The sequence below is a fragment of the Rattus norvegicus genome, chromosome 11 (assembly GCF_021556685.1).
Source record: "Rattus norvegicus strain SHRSP/BbbUtx chromosome 11, alternate assembly SHRSP_T2T, whole genome shotgun sequence".
Lineage (NCBI taxonomy): Eukaryota > Metazoa > Chordata > Mammalia > Rodentia > Muridae > Rattus > Rattus norvegicus.
Window position 1 is genome coordinate 83,318,903 of NC_141544.1, and position 18,273 is coordinate 83,337,175.

The 18,273-nt window shown below is 44.0% G+C and overlaps 1 protein-coding gene and 1 long non-coding RNA gene across 5 annotated transcripts in view; both read left to right on the plus strand.

Moving 5' to 3' along the window:
• The window catches only part of Acap2 (ArfGAP with coiled-coil, ankyrin repeat and PH domains 2), a 118,689-nt gene that overhangs the window by 12,519 nt on the left and 87,897 nt on the right, over window positions 1-18,273 (plus strand).
• On the plus strand, window positions 6,708-13,091 carry LOC148002646 (uncharacterized). The gene is made up of 3 exons (XR_015633547.1): window positions 6,708-8,787; window positions 9,500-10,761; window positions 10,978-13,091. It is a non-coding gene; the product is annotated as an uncharacterized LOC148002646 (long non-coding RNA).

The following is an 18,273-nucleotide window of genomic DNA, read 5'->3' on the forward strand; positions in this document are numbered from 1 at the left end:
TGGGACTCATTTGCAGAAGAGCCTGTGCTCAGCTTAATACTCTTCTGTCCAATTTTGAATAATCTTAAATAAGAGGTCACACCTGTTTCTGTTTTCTTTTCGTATTTTTTTAAAAAAAATTATGTTACCCTTAATTTCTGCCTGTGAGCTCAGCTTTTACATTTTAAAAGTTAAAAAAGAGATCCTATGATCTAGGAACATTATTTAGATTTCAGCGTCCGTAAAGTTGCGTACAGGTAGCCCCCTCCCTGCCGTCTCTTTTCCTCTCTGTGCCCTCGGCCCTGTAACTGTAGTGTTGAGTACAGTTAGTTCTCGGTGTCTGTGGGTTCTGTATCTGCAGCTCAGCCAACACAGGGAAGATAATTAGAAGAGAAAGACTGTGTGTGAAGTGAATATGTATGAGTACTTTTCTTGTCAAATAATATGACAACTATTTACATACACCTAAGAGTGTATGCTATATATAAATAGGCCATCATTTTATATCAGTGTCTGTCTGTCCGTCTGTCTGGAGCATCTGCAGAATTTGGAATCTGCGTACATGAGGAGGAGACTTTGTTTGCTTTTGGTCCTTGGCATCGTTCTTACTGGCCGCGCTCTAAGCCATACATTATTGTGCCTTTCCCGGAAGCCTGAGGACATGAGCTCGGTTTATATGGAGGATGTATGTAGATGACAAGATCAGCACGTAGATGAAATAATAGGATGCATGATATGACGCGGCTTCACACACACATGTTACACAGACCTGAGGGAGGGAGCGATGGAGAGATGCTGATCAGGGCCCACTGCGTGCCTCACAGTGACTAAAGTGACTGTGCCTTTGCACAGTGGAGTGGCTGTGTACAGTTTTGTGTTTATGTACTTTATGTTAACAAAGTTAGGAAATATTTGAATGTTTTCAGGATAGAAAAATGGCAGATGTTTGAGTTGGGTATGTTGGACTTGATTTGAACATTAAACTGTTTAAATGTAAAGGAGAACTTGGAACCCTGTTTTGCACAGTGGCGTTCATAGTTTTTAGTTTATCAGCCCTCTCTCTTGAACCTGGCGTGGTCCTGTCAGATGAAGTGACTGCAGATTGCCATTCTTGTCTCTGTCCAGCTCCAGCGATGTCCTTTGCACCCCGCTTCCATTTTGATTTTTCCCCACTGTTTCCTTGAGGTCTTCTCTCCCACGGGCTATGTGTTTCCAGTGTGTTTGGGCTCATTTTTCTTTGCGTGGTCCTAGGAACCCTAAATCACACAGGTTGTCCTGCTGCCACCAGATGAGATCTGCTCCCATTGTGTATACAGGTGACACCTGGTGGAGTCTTGCACAGTTTGGCTAGTTTCCCCGAAAGTCTGTCTTAGTGCTTTTTTCCAGTGGAGGACGTTGGTGACTGCTTGTTCCTCTGATGCAGCTGGGTTGTTCATGGCTTCCTGGTCTGGTGATCAGTGTGTGGTTGGTGATGGCGTCTCTCCTCCAGCAGCCGAGAAACAGCGACAGTTGTTTTTTGTGTGTCAGTGAAAACACCTTTGCAAGGCTCGCCTGTAGCTTTGTGGTAGGCGACCGGCCGGCACACAGGAGCTTCTGGTGCCCTAGGTTTGATCTTGGTAGGACACTGTCCTAAAAAGGAAAGACTGCTGACATTTCGTTTCTGGCTGTGTTGTGCTTTCCGTCCTGTCCTTAGTCGTTCTTTTCTTGGTGGGATTGAACCCTGGGCTTACACATGCCTGCAGCCACCTTACCCACCCCAATTTTCCAGTATTCTTTACAGGAATCAGCACAATCAGTAAAAACCAGTAAAAAAAACTTACTTGGGAAAGGTGTCCTTTCCTTTCTGTGGGTGCTGGGGTTCTGGATTCAGATTCTCAATGCTTGTGGGGCAAGCACTTACTTAACTCACTAAACCATTTCCCCAGCCACATGCTGAAGATTTCAGACAAGTTATTTTAGCGTATTACACTATGGAACAAAAAGATACAACCTTGGATAAAATGAGTTGTACAAACATTCTGAAACAGTCTGGGAAAGTTAATCCTGAGATGGGTATGAGACATTAAGTTTCTTATGTATACGGTTTGCTGGTTGGTTTTTATCAGCTTGACACAAACTATAGCTTCATCGGGAAGAAGGAGCTTCAGTTGACAAATAGTCACCATCAGATTGGTCTGTGGGCCTGTCTGGGCATTTCCTTGATTGATGATTGATATGGGAGGCCACAGCCCTCTGTAGGTGGTGCCACCCATGGGCTGGTAGGTAGTCTTGAGTTGTACAAGAAAGCAGGGCTGAGCAAGCCATGGGGAACAAGCCACTGAGTACCATACCTCTATGGTCTTCGCTTCAGTTGGGTGGCTTCCCTTAATGATGGACTATATGTAACCTGTGAACCAAATAAAGCCTTTCCTTTCTAAGTAGCTTTTGGTCATAGCAACAAAGAAGCAAAACTAAGGTATTTGATAATAATGAAGGGATTGTTACAATTCATTTGTTAAATCCAAAAAGTAATACAGTGTGTGAGATTCCCTTTAAAGTATAGCAACAGTATGGGACCATAGGAAGCAAGTGTACCACCTTCTGATAATTGTGAATTCATGGGACACAGAGGAACACATTGTTCTCTCCTTTGGTGTCCTTGACTCACTTTGTAAGTTTATAAAAGGCATAACTCTGATAGTTCATGTTACATACACACACACACCAACCGGAATGTTGAGTTGTATGTGAAGATTTTCCCAAATGTTTCTTACTTTTCAAGGAATTCTTTATATAAGATTGTCAAGATTTTTATACTAAAGACATTCTTTCTAAATATTTGTTATACAAAGAATTTTTAGCAAAAACTATGTTTCAGAAGTGAAAAGAAGCCCAACATCGGAAGTTTAAAAATAGTTATATTCGGGGTTGGGGATTTAGCTCAGTGGTAGAGCGCTTGCTAGGCCCTGGGTTCAGTCCCCAGCTCTGAAAGAAAAAAAAAAACTAACAAAAAATAGTTATATTCTTATAGTATTTATTTAAAAAAAAACCCACCCCCAATCCACACCCTTTTAAGTATGGTGGAAATCTAGTTATTGCAAAAGAAATGTTCTGTTTGAGTTACAAACCCGTGTAAATCAAAATTCCACTCAGAATCGCAGAACAGTATGGGAGTGGATCTTGCTTGTCAGTCAGCTCTTGTGTGAGCAGTATGTAATCTTTTCTATGATTACAGCCCAGATGCATGGCTGCCGCTGCCTTGCTATGATTCTAGCAGATGCAAACAATGGCCTCTCTTTTGATTGGGATCCAGCAGCTGTACTCTGACCACAGGGCTAGAAATAGTTACTGAAGTCATGTGTGACGTGTGGGGAGGTAGATTAGATCCTAAGAGACATTAACACATGATCTGGTATCTGCCTAGGAACCTCACTCCAATATTAAGAATGTTTTGGTGTTGGCCTGTCTATCTATCATTTTTGAGAAAGGCTTTTACTCTGTACTTCATGATGGCCCAGGACATGAGCTCCTCCTGGCCCTGCTTCTTGTGTCCTAGGATTGAAGGCATGTGTCATCATACTTTTCTCTGATTTTAATGTTTAATGGGTCACTTGAGAAGTCATCCATGTGACTACATAGGCAGTTCTGAATCAGAAGTGTGGTCAGAATCACATGGGAAGCTTTTTCCAGAGCAGTTTAGGCCTACTGAATTAGAATATGGGGGGTGGGCAAGAGTCTTGGGCATAGATACCCTGAAAAGTATTTGTGGGTCGATTCCGACGTAAATCCCAAGGCACATATCTCTTTCTGTTTAGCCTGATATTTACCAGCACAGCATACTTCTCTACCTGCTGCCTGTCTGTAACTCTCTTCCTTATTAGGTCACTGCAGAACAAATGTTTTCAAATTGTAAATCAGAATGCTTCTAGCAGTCAAGTGCTGGGAAGACACTGTGTTTGGCAAATGTCTCTCCACTGCCTCGTGTACATACAGAAGCCCAGGGCCATACGTGGTAGCCCAGGCCAGCCTTACAGTTGTAATAATCCATTGTCACCCCAGCTCCCCCAACCCCCGCTAAGTGTTGGGATCCGGTGGCTCTGCTGTAGCTGTGCACTCCCCACCCCTCACCTTGGGTCCTAGATAGAGGAGTCTTCTGTGTCTTTGAAGTTTGCCTTGGGATTCAGTTCATTGGCATGGGAAAGCTTTGATCTTTTAGGGTTGTGAATTATTAATATTGGCTGTCACTTCAGATTCTACAGATATTAACAATATAATGTGATATTATTTTGTATCCATATATTTGATATACTATATTCTTATATTTATGTTCATAATATAAAGGATTTAATGCCTTAAAATTTGGTACCTTGGATGAAATTAAAATGTTCCTGCAAGTTGTAACTTGAGAGAGCTCAGTCATAAGGAAATAGATTTATTGATAGTTCTATATCCTTTTAAAAATAGCCTTTGTAGTTTAAAAATTAGCAAGCAAGAAAGTAATACCTGGTCCAGATGTTTCTTTATGGGCTAATTCTAATCAAACATTTAATGGTGCAGTGATGTCAGTTGCACACAAATTCCTTCAGAAAGCAGATAAGCTGGGAGCCTCTCCCCGCCCTGTCCTTGAGAACTGCAGCATTCCCCCGGTCCAGTTCAGGCAGGAACCCTGCCCTCACAGCCTTGGAAATTACATCCAGCAATATGAAAAGAAATGGCATGTCAAGTGCAGTTTATTTCAGGAGTGAGAGTTGGGTGTAAAGTTCAAAGGCAACTGATGTAATTGGCTACATTAGCAGAACCAGACCCAGACAGTCATCTCATATGCTCAGGAAAATACCTTTGACAAACCGACTATTCCATAGCTCAGGCAGAAGTTTCTAGCAAACGAAGAATGAAAAGGAAATGCTAACTTGTTAAGGGCATCTGTGACAGTGCCACAGCTCACATACACCTGGGCAGCAGCTAGATGCTGTAGTCCTAAATGTGGGATAAGGTGTGTGTGTGCTTCTCCCCTGAATTCAACACGTTACAGATTCTAGCCAAGTCAGTGGGGGCTGGGAGGAAGGGGAGGGAGGGAGGAAGTAGTTTTGCTAGCAGACAACATGGTCTTAGATGTAATACGTTTGATAGAATTGACTAAACTGACAACAAACTCCCAAGAGTTTGTAATAATTTATGTGTACTGGTATCAAATAATTAGAAATTGAAATGTAAAAGTCTTTTATGTTACTTAGCTTTTCGTCACTATACAAAATACCTGAAAAACAAGGGGAAACATTGAATTTGGTTTATGGTTTCAGAGGTTCCAGTCTGTGGCCGTTGGTGGGTTGCATGATGATGCAGAGCATTGTGTCAGGGGCCCGAGGAAGAGCAGAGCTGCTCACCTCATGGTGACTGGGATAATGTGTGTCCTTCACAGTCACATGCTCACTGACCTGCTTCCCCCTACATCTAGTGCCCCTGGGGCCACACCTCAGTAATGCTGTCCGGCAGTGAATTGGCCAGGGCAACAGTCCATTCATGATGAAGTCACATCCCTGAGACTGTCAATGGCAGATCAGCTTTTACTGCATGACCTTTTGGTGGAAATTTCCTATTCAGGTAGCACCTTTATATGATGGTGAAAAATATCCATCAATTTTATTAGTTATTAGTGATGTACAATTGAAACAACCCCAAGAGGAATGACAAAAAATGAACTCAGCCTCCTGTGCCAGGTGTTGGCAGGCAGGAGGGACACCTGGGAGACACAGGTGGTGTAGTGTTAGAGAGTGGACAGGAGGGACACCTGGGAGACACAGGTGGTGTAGTGTTAGTGGACAGGAGGGACACCTGGGAGACACAGGTGGTGTAGTTTTAGAGAGTGGACAGGAGGGACACCTGGGAGACACAGGTGGTGTAGTGTTAGAGAGTGGACAGGAGGGACACCTGGGAGACACAGGTGGTGTAGTGTTAGAGAGTGGACAGGAGGGACACCTGGGAGACACAGGTGGTGTAGTGTTAGTGGACAGGAGGGACACCTGGGAGACACAGGTGGTGTAGTTTTAGAGAGTGGACAGGAGGGACACCTGGGAGACACAGGTGGTGTAGTGTTAGAGAGTGGACAGGAGGGACACCTGGGAGACACAGGTGGCGTAGTGTTAGAGAGTGGACAGGAGGGACACCTGGGAGACACAGGTGGTGTAGTGTTTGAGAGTGTGTACACACGTCAGAAAAACAGTTGACACGTTCCTGAAAAGTTAGAGCCGGGTCTGAGCATTTGGCTCTGGTGGAGTGGCTAGGTACAGTAGTGCTCTCCTGTAATCTCAGGGAAGCAGAGCCTGGCAGGTCTCTGCAGCTCACCGGCCAGCTGGCCTATTAGAACTGGTGAGCTCCAGGCTCAGTGAAGAGACCCTGGCTGAAGAGATAAGGTTGGCGTGATAGAGGAAGACACCTGACATTGGCCTTCACAGCTTGCACCCATACCCACCCCTGCCCCTCAACGCATGCACACAAGCCTGTGCAGGCATGCGTGCGTGCACACACCTTATATGTACATGTGTACATCCATAAACAAGTACACCTCCCCCAGAAGTCATATATCCATGCAAAGGTTTCTGTGTGAATGTTCCTTAGCAGATTATTTATAATAGCTAACTGGAAAGAACCCGCTCTGGTGTGTGTGATGAACGTATAAAGGAAATGTGTGTCTCCAAAATGGAATTGTACTGTCTACAGAGTCCACGAGTCCAGTAAGTGTGCAGGGTGGGAGAACTCCAGCCACCAAGAGTGTATGTTAATTTCCTTCCTGAGCTTGTCCGCAACTTAAGTTTACGTATCCCAGGCAGAGGTGGAAAGCGAAGATTGCAGAAGGGCATGAGGACTCTGGAGTGTTCTAGTAGGTTTATTTTACTGAATTCTGTGGATTGTGGATGTATATATATATTTAAAAGATTACCAAATTGTATACTTTAAATATGTTCAGTTTATGTCAGTTATACCCCAGCAAAGCTATTAAAGGAAAAATAAAAACCCCTTAAAGAGTGTCAGACTGTGGCTGCTGTGGCCTTCAGTGTGGAGTTGCTGACCTTTGCTTGTTGGGGTAAATGCTCTTTGGTTGGTTGTCTGCAGTATTCCTGCCAATTCCTCAGCTTCCGGGGGTAAGACGTTTCCAGAATCTCTGTAGAAGTATCTGCCGTCCACCGTACAAATCAGCCTGAGGCAGCGCTAGGCTGGCTCTGCAGTTGTGACAACGCACACTTGTGTTTGGAGCCATCTTTGCTGCTCCTGTGGACGACTCCAGTCAGGTGGAAGTCTGGATTTTCACAGTCAACCCACAGAGTAATCTCTGGGAGCAGCCATCAGCCTGTGACATCCACAAGATGAAAGCCTGAAGGTGAAAGGAGGAAGGAACCTTGTCTGCTGTCCAATTTGGGAGTGGTCCTGAAAGTTCTACGTTAAGAAATGGCTTCACAGGCTGGAGAGGTGGCTCAGCAGTTAAGAACACTGACTGCTCTTCCAGAGGTCCTGAGTTCAATTCCCAACAACCACATGGTGGCTCACAACCATCTGTAATGGGGATCCAGTGTTCCTGTCTGGTGTGTCTGAAGACAGAGGCAGTGTACTCACAGACATAAAATAAATAGTCCTTAAAAAAAAAAAAAAAGGAAAAAGAAATGGCTTCATCCAAACTTCTAACTCATCTTTGAACTTTTCAAACTTTTCCTGTTTTCATCCTTGGTAAAAACAGTTAAAGATGGGAAGTTTGTTAAGTTCTGGTGTGCAACTAGTTTTATGCCAACTTGATACAGGCTGGGGTCCTTTTAGATGAGGGAGCCTTAGCTGAGAAAATGCCCCTGTCAGATTGGCCTGTGGGTAAACCCGTGGTGCATTTTCTTGATGATGATGGGGGAGGGCCCAGCTCATTGTGGGTGGTGTCACCCCTGGGCAGGTGGTGTCACCCCTGGGCAGGTGGTCCTGGGTGGTGTAAGAAAGCAGGCCGGGCAAGCCAGTAAGCTGCACCCTCCATGGCCTCTGCATCAGCCTCTGGCTCCAGAATCCTGCCTGACGTCTCTGGATGATGGTCTGCAGGCTGTAAACTAATTTGTTTTTTGTCTTGGTGTTTCATCCCAGCCTTGGGAGCCCTAAGATAACAAGAAACTTTGCTTCCTTCTCATAATCTTATCAGTTGAGGACCTTGTCTTCATAGTTTAGCATCTCATTTGGTTTTATGGCCATAGTAGGTAGAGATGTCTTTGGAACCTTGGCTAATAAGTAAAACAGAGAGGCTTTCAGTAAACATTTTTTTAAAAAATATTTTTATTTTATGTGCATCGGTGTTTTGCCTGTGTGTATGTTGGACCCCCTGGATCTGAAGTTATAGACAGTTGTGAGCTGCCATACGGGTGCTGGGAATTGAACCTGGGTCCTCTGGACAAGCAGCCAGTGCTCTTACCTGCTGAGTCATCTTTCTAGCCAGTAGCATATAATGTTGGTGTTGATGGAACCTTCCTGACTCTGATTTAATTTAAAGATTTGTGCTATGTTTGGAATCCCTACAGTTGTGAGAGCCCCTGTTGGTTTTTTTACTTAACTGTGGTACAGGTCATTGTTCCCTTCTTGCAGGGCAGGACCGTAGCCAGCTCCTCGGTTCCTGGGAGGCGGCTTCTGCTGTGCTCTCACTTCGGTCTTTATTACTCTTGGTTCTTGCTCCCTCTTTTAAAGTCTGTGCAGCCTGGCTCACTTTATGCTTCTTTCTCCCTAAATTTCCATAGAACTTATTTCTTAGTAGCAGTTGTTCTTTATCTGTAAAGCTTTCTTTTTTTCTTTCCTTTTTCTTTTTTAAAAACAGTTTTTAGAGGACCTGCTTTCTCCAGTTAGATGGAAGAGTGCCAAGGCTTATTTTTTAGGACGCCTTACAGCTCAGAGAGTTTGGGATTTTCGAAGCACCCTTGAGAGAAATTGGCTAACTAACATTTGTAGTTACCGATAAGTCAGTCAAATGTAAATGAGTGGTCCCATGTGACTGATCCATGGCAGAGTCAGAACTCAGGCTGTCCCAATCCATTCTGTGGTCTGGGCACTAGACGCTTAAGCTTCGCTGTTCTCCTGAGGAATACCACTGACGTATTCTCACTGGGGCAGGAAATGCAGGAGTGAGCATACATTCATTAACCATGTATTAGATAGTTATATTTATATTCTTGGCTTTATATCTTGTAATAAGAGCCCTCAGTAATACATTCATCAGAAATAACGACATACCATATTGTTAGTAAATTTATAGGAACCCCAGGCTAATAGGGTTAATTTTTTTTTTGAGACAGTATCTCTCTCTGTAGTCCTGACTGGCCTGGGATTAATTATACAGACCAGGCTGTCTTCAAACTCCACCAGCCTTTGTCTCCAGAGTGATGGAATTAAAGGCATGTACCACCACACCCAGTGAGTGTGAGCACACTTAACAAACAAACAAACAAACAAACAAACAAACAAACAAACAAACTCTATAGGCCTCCTAAAAATAAGTCTTGTAACTCTTCCACCTAACTGGAGAAAGCAGGTCCTCTGGAGTACTTAAACAGGAAAGGAGAGAGCAAACAGCTCTCTGCGGCTCAGGAGGGAGGCCTGAGTATCAGAGCCGACTGCAGTAACAGTTTCACTGTTATTTCCATGTTGAGTCCTGGAAAGAGTATCGAATGCCTTAGAAAAGAGAGGCAGGACAGCTGTCTCCTTTTAACATTGTAGCAAAAATCTTTTCAGAGAGTTCATCACAACACATTCGCATATTATAATTTATTCTAGAGTTAGTTTGATATGCCTCTTTTGAAATACAGTTTTCGGGAAAGTGGGCATGTTGACTTGTAAGACAAATTTAGTGTTTGGAGTTTGGTCAACAGTATCCTGTCAGAGAGTGGCTGTGAGGAGTGGATTTGTTTCCCTTTCACACTGGCCTGCCGCTCTCCTCTCCTGTGTTGGTGGCTCTGGAAATCTGTCTGCTGTGGTGTGGAAATGGCTACTGTGTTTCTGGGATACTTAGCTTGTGGAGTGTAATCAGACAGAGGTGGATGTACATTCTGACAGCTTGTGTTAATTAAATATAAGGCAGATCTAATAAATAGAGTAATAAAAAGACCTTTGAATATGTGTGTATGAGATAAAGGTAGTGACTTTGTTCTTTGTCAGTAAACGAAAGATGTAAGGTGGAACCCCACTTAATAACAAACGGCAGCAAGTAAATAGCAGCTAATTAGCATACAACAAATGACACTTCCAAAGCAGCCCTAAAAGTAAGCTTGTGTTACCAGAGAGAAATGTAACTAGGAATGTCGACTCCCCTGTGCAAGTATACATTCTTCCTAGATTAATTTATAATAAGTGTAATAAAGACTAAATAAATATGTGAGTGAAAAGCCCTAAAAGTCAATACCAATGAACACAGCGTCCCAAACATTAAAACCATAGCAGTTAGCAGAGTCCTTAACCAGACTTTAAAGCTTGCTGTAAAGGACAGGACTTCGTCATGGAACAGATGAAAGAATTCTTTAAAGATCCAGAGTAGACAAAAAAATGTAGATAAGTGTAGAGAGTGGTGAAAATAAGTCAAAAAGAAAAGGATTGGTAAGTATGCGAGAGACAACTGACCGGGCGAATGGGGTTGAGATGTTGCAATGAGTTTTGTGTTAAAATCTAAACTGTGTGCTCCTGGAAAATACATGCGAGGAGGGTGCTTGTGTCAGCTTTGCGAAGCATGACACCAGAGATGGCCTTGAAATGGATTTGGCCATATCAAAGTATTAACCCTTTCCTATGGGAATTTGGAAAGTGAAAGTTTTTTTTTTTTTTTTTTTTTAAAGATTTATTTATTTATTTATTATATATAAGTACACTGTAGCTGTCTTCAGATACACCAGAAGAGGGCATCGGATCTCTTTACAGATGGTTGTGAGCCACCATGTGGTTGCTGGGAATTGAACTCATGACCTATGGAAGAGCAGTCGGGTGCTCTTAACCGCTGAGCCATCTCTCCAGCCCGGAAAGTGAAAGTTTTAAAATTCTATATTTTAAAGGTATTTTTAAAAGTCTTGTAAGCCAGGAGTAGTGGCACGTGTGGGGAGGCAGAGGCAGGTGGATCTCTGAGTTAGAGGTCAGCCTTGTCTACAGAACAGAGTTCTAGAACAGCCAAGAGCTATTAAAAAAAAAAAAAAAGGCTTGTACTTCCAGTTAAATATCTAGAAAAGGCCAATCTATCAAGACAGCAAGCTTAAGGGTGCTTTGGTCTTGGGGCAGAAGAGGGAAGGGAAGGAATCACTGATGGAGCTGGGGGATCTTTTTAAGGTTATGAGAATACCCTGAAGTTAGGTGATGGTAGGTGAATACACTCAGTTACTGGGTGTGTTATTTGAATTATGTCTCAATAAAACATCTGTTTTTTTTTTTTACTGGAAAAAATTCTCAGGATGGATTGATACAGTAAACAATGGACTAATAAATAGTTGAAAAAGAGACAAAGGTGAATGACTAGTAAACTTAAAAATGTTCACTTCTTGTATTAAGTAAATAAATGCAAAGTAAGCTGACATCGAGGTGCCATTGTTTAAACTCTTGCATTTGACAGACATTGAGAAACTGGTGGGTGTGTGATGGTTTGTAATCCCAGCCCATGTTTCTGGCTAGGCAGGAGGTGGAGGTGGAAAGTTTTAGGCTAGTTGGGCAGCATGGAGACTGTTTCAGAAGAGTAGGACTGTGTTTGTAGGTTTGTTGGTCTCTAAAACGCTTGCCTAGCATGTGTGGCTCTGGGTTCTCTCCCCAGCACTGAATTAAAAAAAAAATCTTGAATATCAAAAGTCTAAGACCTTAGTGTAAGGAGGTGTGTCTGTTCTTATGTAGGTGACGCAAGTGTGAGTTGATTCATTGCGCTTAGAGAGGCAGGAAGGGAGGAAGGACACTGTTACTGTGTAACAAACCTCAGTATCTGCATTCACAAAGCATCTGTTTGAGCAGTAAGAACACCCTCAAGGCTGCTTTCACTTAGGTCTGCTACATGTTTCTCCGAGTTACTATTTGTCTTCTCAATACTGTAGGCCTGCCCTGCACATCAGTTAAGGACTGATTCTCATTATAAACCACTTCATAGAAATTTATTTATTTTATCATTATTACTACAATTTTGATGGTTCTGAGGATCAAATCTAGAACCTTACCAGTAATGGGAAAGTGCTGTTTGAGCAGTAGCAGTGCCTCAGCGTTGTCCCTTGGTTAAGAAGTTGTTTAAAGCTACCCTGAAGATGTTTCTTCAGGCAAGCTGGGCAACAACCACACACAGGTCAACTACAGTTGTCAAATAAAACAAGTGTGGTGGCTCTGTGCATCAGTTCAATGTCTGGTATGTTCTCTGAGGACAATATGTTAAATGGATTTTTTGAAAGAAAAGGAAAAGAAAATTGCTAAAAATTGTAATTCTTGCTTTTTGAAGAAAATTCAGTCGGTTAGCCCATGAAGCTGGGGTTTAGCCCTCCAGTGTTGAGCCAGGCTCTGATCCTGCTCTTATGCAATTTTTCATCTAATAAGAGTTATGGAAATGGAATTTAAAATGGCATTAAATGAATAAAATTGACATAGAAATCTGAGTAATGTTGGAGCAGATGGAGAGACTCCTGTGCTGTGTGGATAGTGGGCACTCTTACTGTAAGGTGTATTTAGCAGGATGATTGTGAATTACCAAGGGGTAGGCTTCTGCTTGGGAGGACAGTGAATTCAAAGCGGCCAGATATAGGGAAAGGGTGTAGATGGAGGGGCAACAATGAGAAGCTCACGGGCCTTTTGAGTCGTGTTCAGTCTGTCACCTGAGGAGAGTGGAAACCACTGAGGAATGTTAAATCTAGGCCAGCAATGCTTTCTTTTTTTAATTTCTCTCTTTTTAAGACAGTTTCACTGTGTAGCCTAGACTAGTTTTGAGTTCTTGATCTTCCCTCCTCAGCCCCCGAAGTGCTGGGGTTGTGGGTGTACTCTTATTTGTGCTCGTTAGAGAACATGTTGGTTGGGGTTGGCAAGGAAGCTCAGCAGATAGGCCTGAAGGGTCCACACGGTGGGAGAAGAAAGCCACCTTCACCTCCCTCTGGCTTCTATGTGTGCACCATGGTGTCCGCTTACACAGAAATAATGTAAAAGAAAATTACAAAAACCCGGAATCGTGATGCCTGACTGTGGTGTGCTGGGAGGTTAGGCTGCGGCGGACAGGAGAGCTCAGACTGGCTGCTGCGGGTCGGCTGGAGGAAATGCTGGTTAGCATCCGAAGCGGGGCAGCACTGGAGTGTGTGGGAAGAAGAGAAGCTGCTCTGCTGTGCAGTCATGGGCATTGGCTGGCACGGCAGAGAGTTGAGGGTGGTCCGTCTTTGTGTCTTGAGCATCTGCAGAAGATGGGCCAGCTTTAGGTCCTGATGCTGTGGGAGAGGGATGTTAGTGCTGCCTTCCTTGCAGATGAGTGTAATCTCCTTTCGTGTTTTAAGAGGGGCACGTGCTAAATCTTTCCTGGGAGAACTGCTTTGTTGGACGTTTTTGCCTCTACGTTAAAATAGTGATGGGTGACAAAATTGGTAAGTTTTCAGCTGACCTGTTTCTGTACTGGTTAGACATCTTTCCATTCCTTTCTTTTCCTCTGGGGTTGGCCTTAATAAAGCCCATTCACTGTTGAACTCACAGTCCTCCTGCCTCAGCCTCCGGAGCCCGGGTGGCAATCCTGTGCGATCACACTCAACTCTGGGAGTCTGTCCTGCCTGTCCAATCCGTTCTCCTGCTGCCTTTTACACTGTTTGTCCCTTTCTCAGGACGAGTGGCGTCCTGTCAGAGTGTGATGGGATGTGACATGTGCTAGCGTGACAAAGGCGGTAGAGCGGTGGTCACCAGTCCTCTTAACTGATAGTAAGAGTGGGTATCTGTCATGTCGTGCTTCCTTCAAGTTCCCTCTTCGTTGGCTTAGTTGGTATTGTCACGCGTGCCTCTCTTGGCCTGCTTGTTCTTTTCTCTGTGATTTGTACTCTTCAAGTGTTATAATGTTCTGTCAAAAACCTCTCCTAATCTACATTTTGTGTTCATTTTTTTTATGCGAGTACACTGCAGCTGTCTTCAGACACACCAGAAGAGGGCATCAGATCCCATTACAGATGGTTGTGAGCCACCATGTGGTTGCTGGGATTTGAACTCAGGACCTCTGGAAGAGCAGCCAGTGCTCTTAACCACTGAGCCATCTCTCCAGCCCCTTTGTGTTCATTTTTATAGATTTTTTTTAAAACTAAAAGATTTCATCTTTCATGTCTTGAAAAAATTTAAATTCTACTGCTGCATAGAAAATAGTTTTTGCATGTCTTATGTTTCTAAGCAAATTTTTCTTTTATGTATTAAAAGCTGTCAAGTGAGTAGTATTAAAGCTCTAAATTTGAAAATGTTTAACCATCATGTTGCTGACATCGGCAGATGTGTTTTCTGAATGCTCCTTACCCTGTCAGCATACTTACCTTTGTCTGCTGAAGGCAGACTTACTGCTTAAATAATGGACTCGGGTATCTGGCAATTTCTTTTGGGTGCTCGGCAAAATCAAGCAAACAGTACAAAGGAAAAAAATTACTATAGACCCAGTGCCCCAACAAACATATCCTGCACCAGAGAGAGGTGCCTGTTAAAGCCATGAACACATCAGTGTCCCTCCCCAAAGTCTGTACTTCCGGTCAGGTTCACTCAGGGTTTGGGTAATGTGAAAGTGGCGTGCGTCTACTGTTGTAGAACCATACAGAACAGTTTTGCTAATTTTACTAAGTGGGAAAAAAAATCCTCTTTCTGCCTCTTCTTGATCTTCTCCCCCACCCTTTGGTAGCCGCTGGTCCTTTTACTGTGTCCATAATTTTACTTTTTAAGGGAAACATTTAGAATCTGAAAGCGTGCATCCTGACTTCTTCCACTTATACCAAAGGTTTCTCCATGTCTCTTGGGTTTGGACCTATGACCCTGCATGTGCTAGGCAGGTCCTCTCAGCTGTGTCCTTAGCCCTCTTTTGGCTTTGTCTTTTGATATAGGGTCTCACTGACTTACTCATTGTGGTCTTGAACTTGCTCTGTAGCCCAAACAGTATTTGAATTCATGCTCTTGTTGCCTTTGCCACCCAAGTAGTAAAGATTATAGGACTGTGCCACCAGGCCTGGCTCCCGTGTTTGTTGTTTGGTAGCTCATTTCTTCTTACTGTGAACCATAGCCCACTGCCTGGGTGGGCTCCACACCTTTCCATTCACCTACTGAAAGACAGCATGGCTGCTTTGCCGTCTGTCACTTTGAACAAAGCTGCTAGAGCAGCCATGTGCAGCCTTTGATTGTGTGGATGAGTTTTTAACTCCGTGGAACTTGTTGCAGGGTTGTATGATCTTGCTTGATTTCGTTAGAAACTGCTAACTGGATTTCCGAGTGTGCAGCCTTTCGTCTCTGCCTTGCTGTGAATGAGCTTGGTGTGGCTCTGTGTCTGGCCCGAGTCTGATGCCGCAGTGTTCTGGTCTTGATCCTTCCCAGTGCGTAGGAACTCAGTGTTGTTGGGTTTTGCTGATAGGAGGCTGCTGCGTGCCCCCCCCCCCCCCCCTACTTGCTGTCTGGTAGCGTCTTTAGGGAAAGTCTCGGACCTTCTGCTCACCCATTCCTGAGTTTTAACCTCCTTTTATATTTTGGTTAGCATTTCTTTCGTATTCGTTTGCATTTTTTTCTCCTTCTGTTGTACTAGGGCATGCACACAGCCTTGAGCATGCTAGGCAGTTGCTCTACCACTGAGCTGTGTCCCTAGAGCAAACAGTCCTTTACCAAATAAATGCTTAGTAAATATTTTTTCTCTGACTATGGTTTGTCTTCCTGTTCTTTTGAGAAATATTTACTTTTTTTTTTTCTTTTTTTTTCCCCTGGAGCTGGGGACCGAACCCAGGGCCTTGCGCTTGCTAGGCAAGCGCTCTACCACTGAGCTAAATCCCCAACCCCGAAATATTTACTTTTAAATGAAGACAGGTGTATTTATTTGTGACCATAGTTTCTAATAAGCTGGTGAAGGTTTTTTAGTTAAGAAATCAGACTGTGGCTGCACATGGTAGTTCGCTCCTGCCTGTAAATCTGGTATTTGGTACGCAGAAGCAACGGTTGCTACTTAGAAGTTAGCCCGTGTTGCAGGTCAGACCTTGACTCCAGCAAAGTCATTCGCCCACTCGCCTGGCCACACAGCCCTCTCTCTCCATCTTTTTCAGGACTTAGTTTATTCAGTAAGATTTAACCCAGACAATAGTCTTTAAAAGCATGTGTAGTGGTTTACATTTTTCTCTGAGAATTATGTTAAAAACAAAATATTTTATCTTATGAGTCACAAATATTCTTGATTCTAGCAATACAGCAATACAGTTAAAGTGATTGTATGATACTGAGAAAATAAAACACACACACATATGTATATATATAAAATCAGTGTGTAGTCTAGGCTGGCTACACACACACACACACACACACACACACACACACACACACACGCACACTCTCACACATTGTAGTTCTCCAGCCTTCCTCATCCTCTGCCACACCTGGCTTATTCTCATTTTAGTTTCTTGGGCCGCCTATAATTTAATCACTATGTTTTCTTGGAAACTTTATTTAAAACCACATAACTTCACCTCAGAAGTACATTTTTGATTTACCAAAATAACAGGCACTAAGTGTTTTTGATATTGAATGCTGCTTTTTTTTCTTCCTTGTTTTGTTTTTTCCTTTTGTCTTTTTGAGGTAGGGTTTCTGCGTGTAGCCCTGGCTGTCCTGGAGCTGAGTCTGTAGACCAGGCTGTCCTGGAGCTGAGTTTGTAGACCAGGCTGACCATGAACTTGGAGAGTTGCCTGCTTCTGCCTCCCCAGTGCTGGGGTTAAAGGCATTTTCCACCATTCCTGGCAAAGCTGTTTTTAAAATCCTCTTAAAACCTATCTGGGCCGAGAGTGGTTTGTGCCTTTAATCTCGGCAGGCAGATTGTTTGAGGCCAGCCTGGTCTACATGGTTCCAGGACAACTAGGACTACACAGGGAACCCCTGTCTTTGTGCTCCTCCTGGTGACTGTGAACGGCTTTGTGTGTGAGCTCGGTGGCCCCTCGCTCAGCTTTTCCTGTTTCTGTACCACACACCCATGGCTTCTCTGCTGTCCTTGTCAGTTATCTCCACCTCCCCTCTTAACCCTTCCTTTCCTTAGCTTTAACGTCTTTACTTTTTACTCGCAGTGGAGTTTGCTGTGTAGCTCAGGATGCCTAGGTTGTAATCTCTCTGCCCCAGTGAGCGCCTTCAGGACCGGTTGCAGCTGTCCACCAGGCCCACCCTAAACTTCTGGCTTTTAACATCGAGGTGCGCCAAGGCTAGCCTTGCCGTGTGTTCTGGAGTCTGCTGGTACTGTCTCTGTGCCTGGAGCTCTGCTCTCACATCTCCATCTTCCACTTCTGGCTTAGGCTCCGGGCTGTTATTTTATCCACCTGTTTGCTCTCACCACTTAGATGCCTACTGAGTATTGTCAGATAAATCCACACTCTGTGCTCTGGATGGCATTGCCCTTGATTATCTGTGCACTGTGTACACATGCATGTGCTTGTATGTTACACCCCGTGCATCAGGAAGGACTTTGGGCTGAACTCTTGCATTGGTGCCCAGGACCTGGGAAGTTTTCACCATCTTCCTTCCTCTCTTCAGTGGGCGGCGCTGTGGCCTCCAGCTGGGCTCTTTGCTTCCTCTTTGGTTTCTTTACACTCTGAAGTAGCCAGATTGAGCCTGGCAAAACCATCCTACTGTGTCTGTGTCTCAGATGGTCAGTGCTCAGTGGTCACGGGAATCCTTCCTGTGGCCTGCATGGCTCTCAGTGTGATAGTGTCTCCTTGGCTCTCCTCGGCCCTTTCTTTCCTTTGCTTCCGTCTGTCCTGGCTCTGATGCCTTCTTCAGTACGCCAGGGCATTGGTCGGTTTTCTAACAGCCCTTCTTGATGACTTAGACTGCCTTACCCCAGGCCTTTGGTCGAATGCTACTTTCTTGGTAAGTACTATCTAGGTTATCCTGTTTAAAGTCGTAACCCAGGCCAGTTTCTTTTACTCCGTTTGCTCTACCCCAGCCCCTTCCTGTATCTCGTTGGCTGCTTATTCTGTTCGTTGTTTGCTGCCTAAGCTCCCTGAGGATGGCTGTAGGATGGCAGGGGTCATCGTTTTCAGACCCAAAGCCCACATGCCTGCTGCTGTTCATTGTTAGAGAAAAGGGAGGACTCCAACTTTCTACTATTATTCTAGTGGTTCTACTGATCTAGTGCCT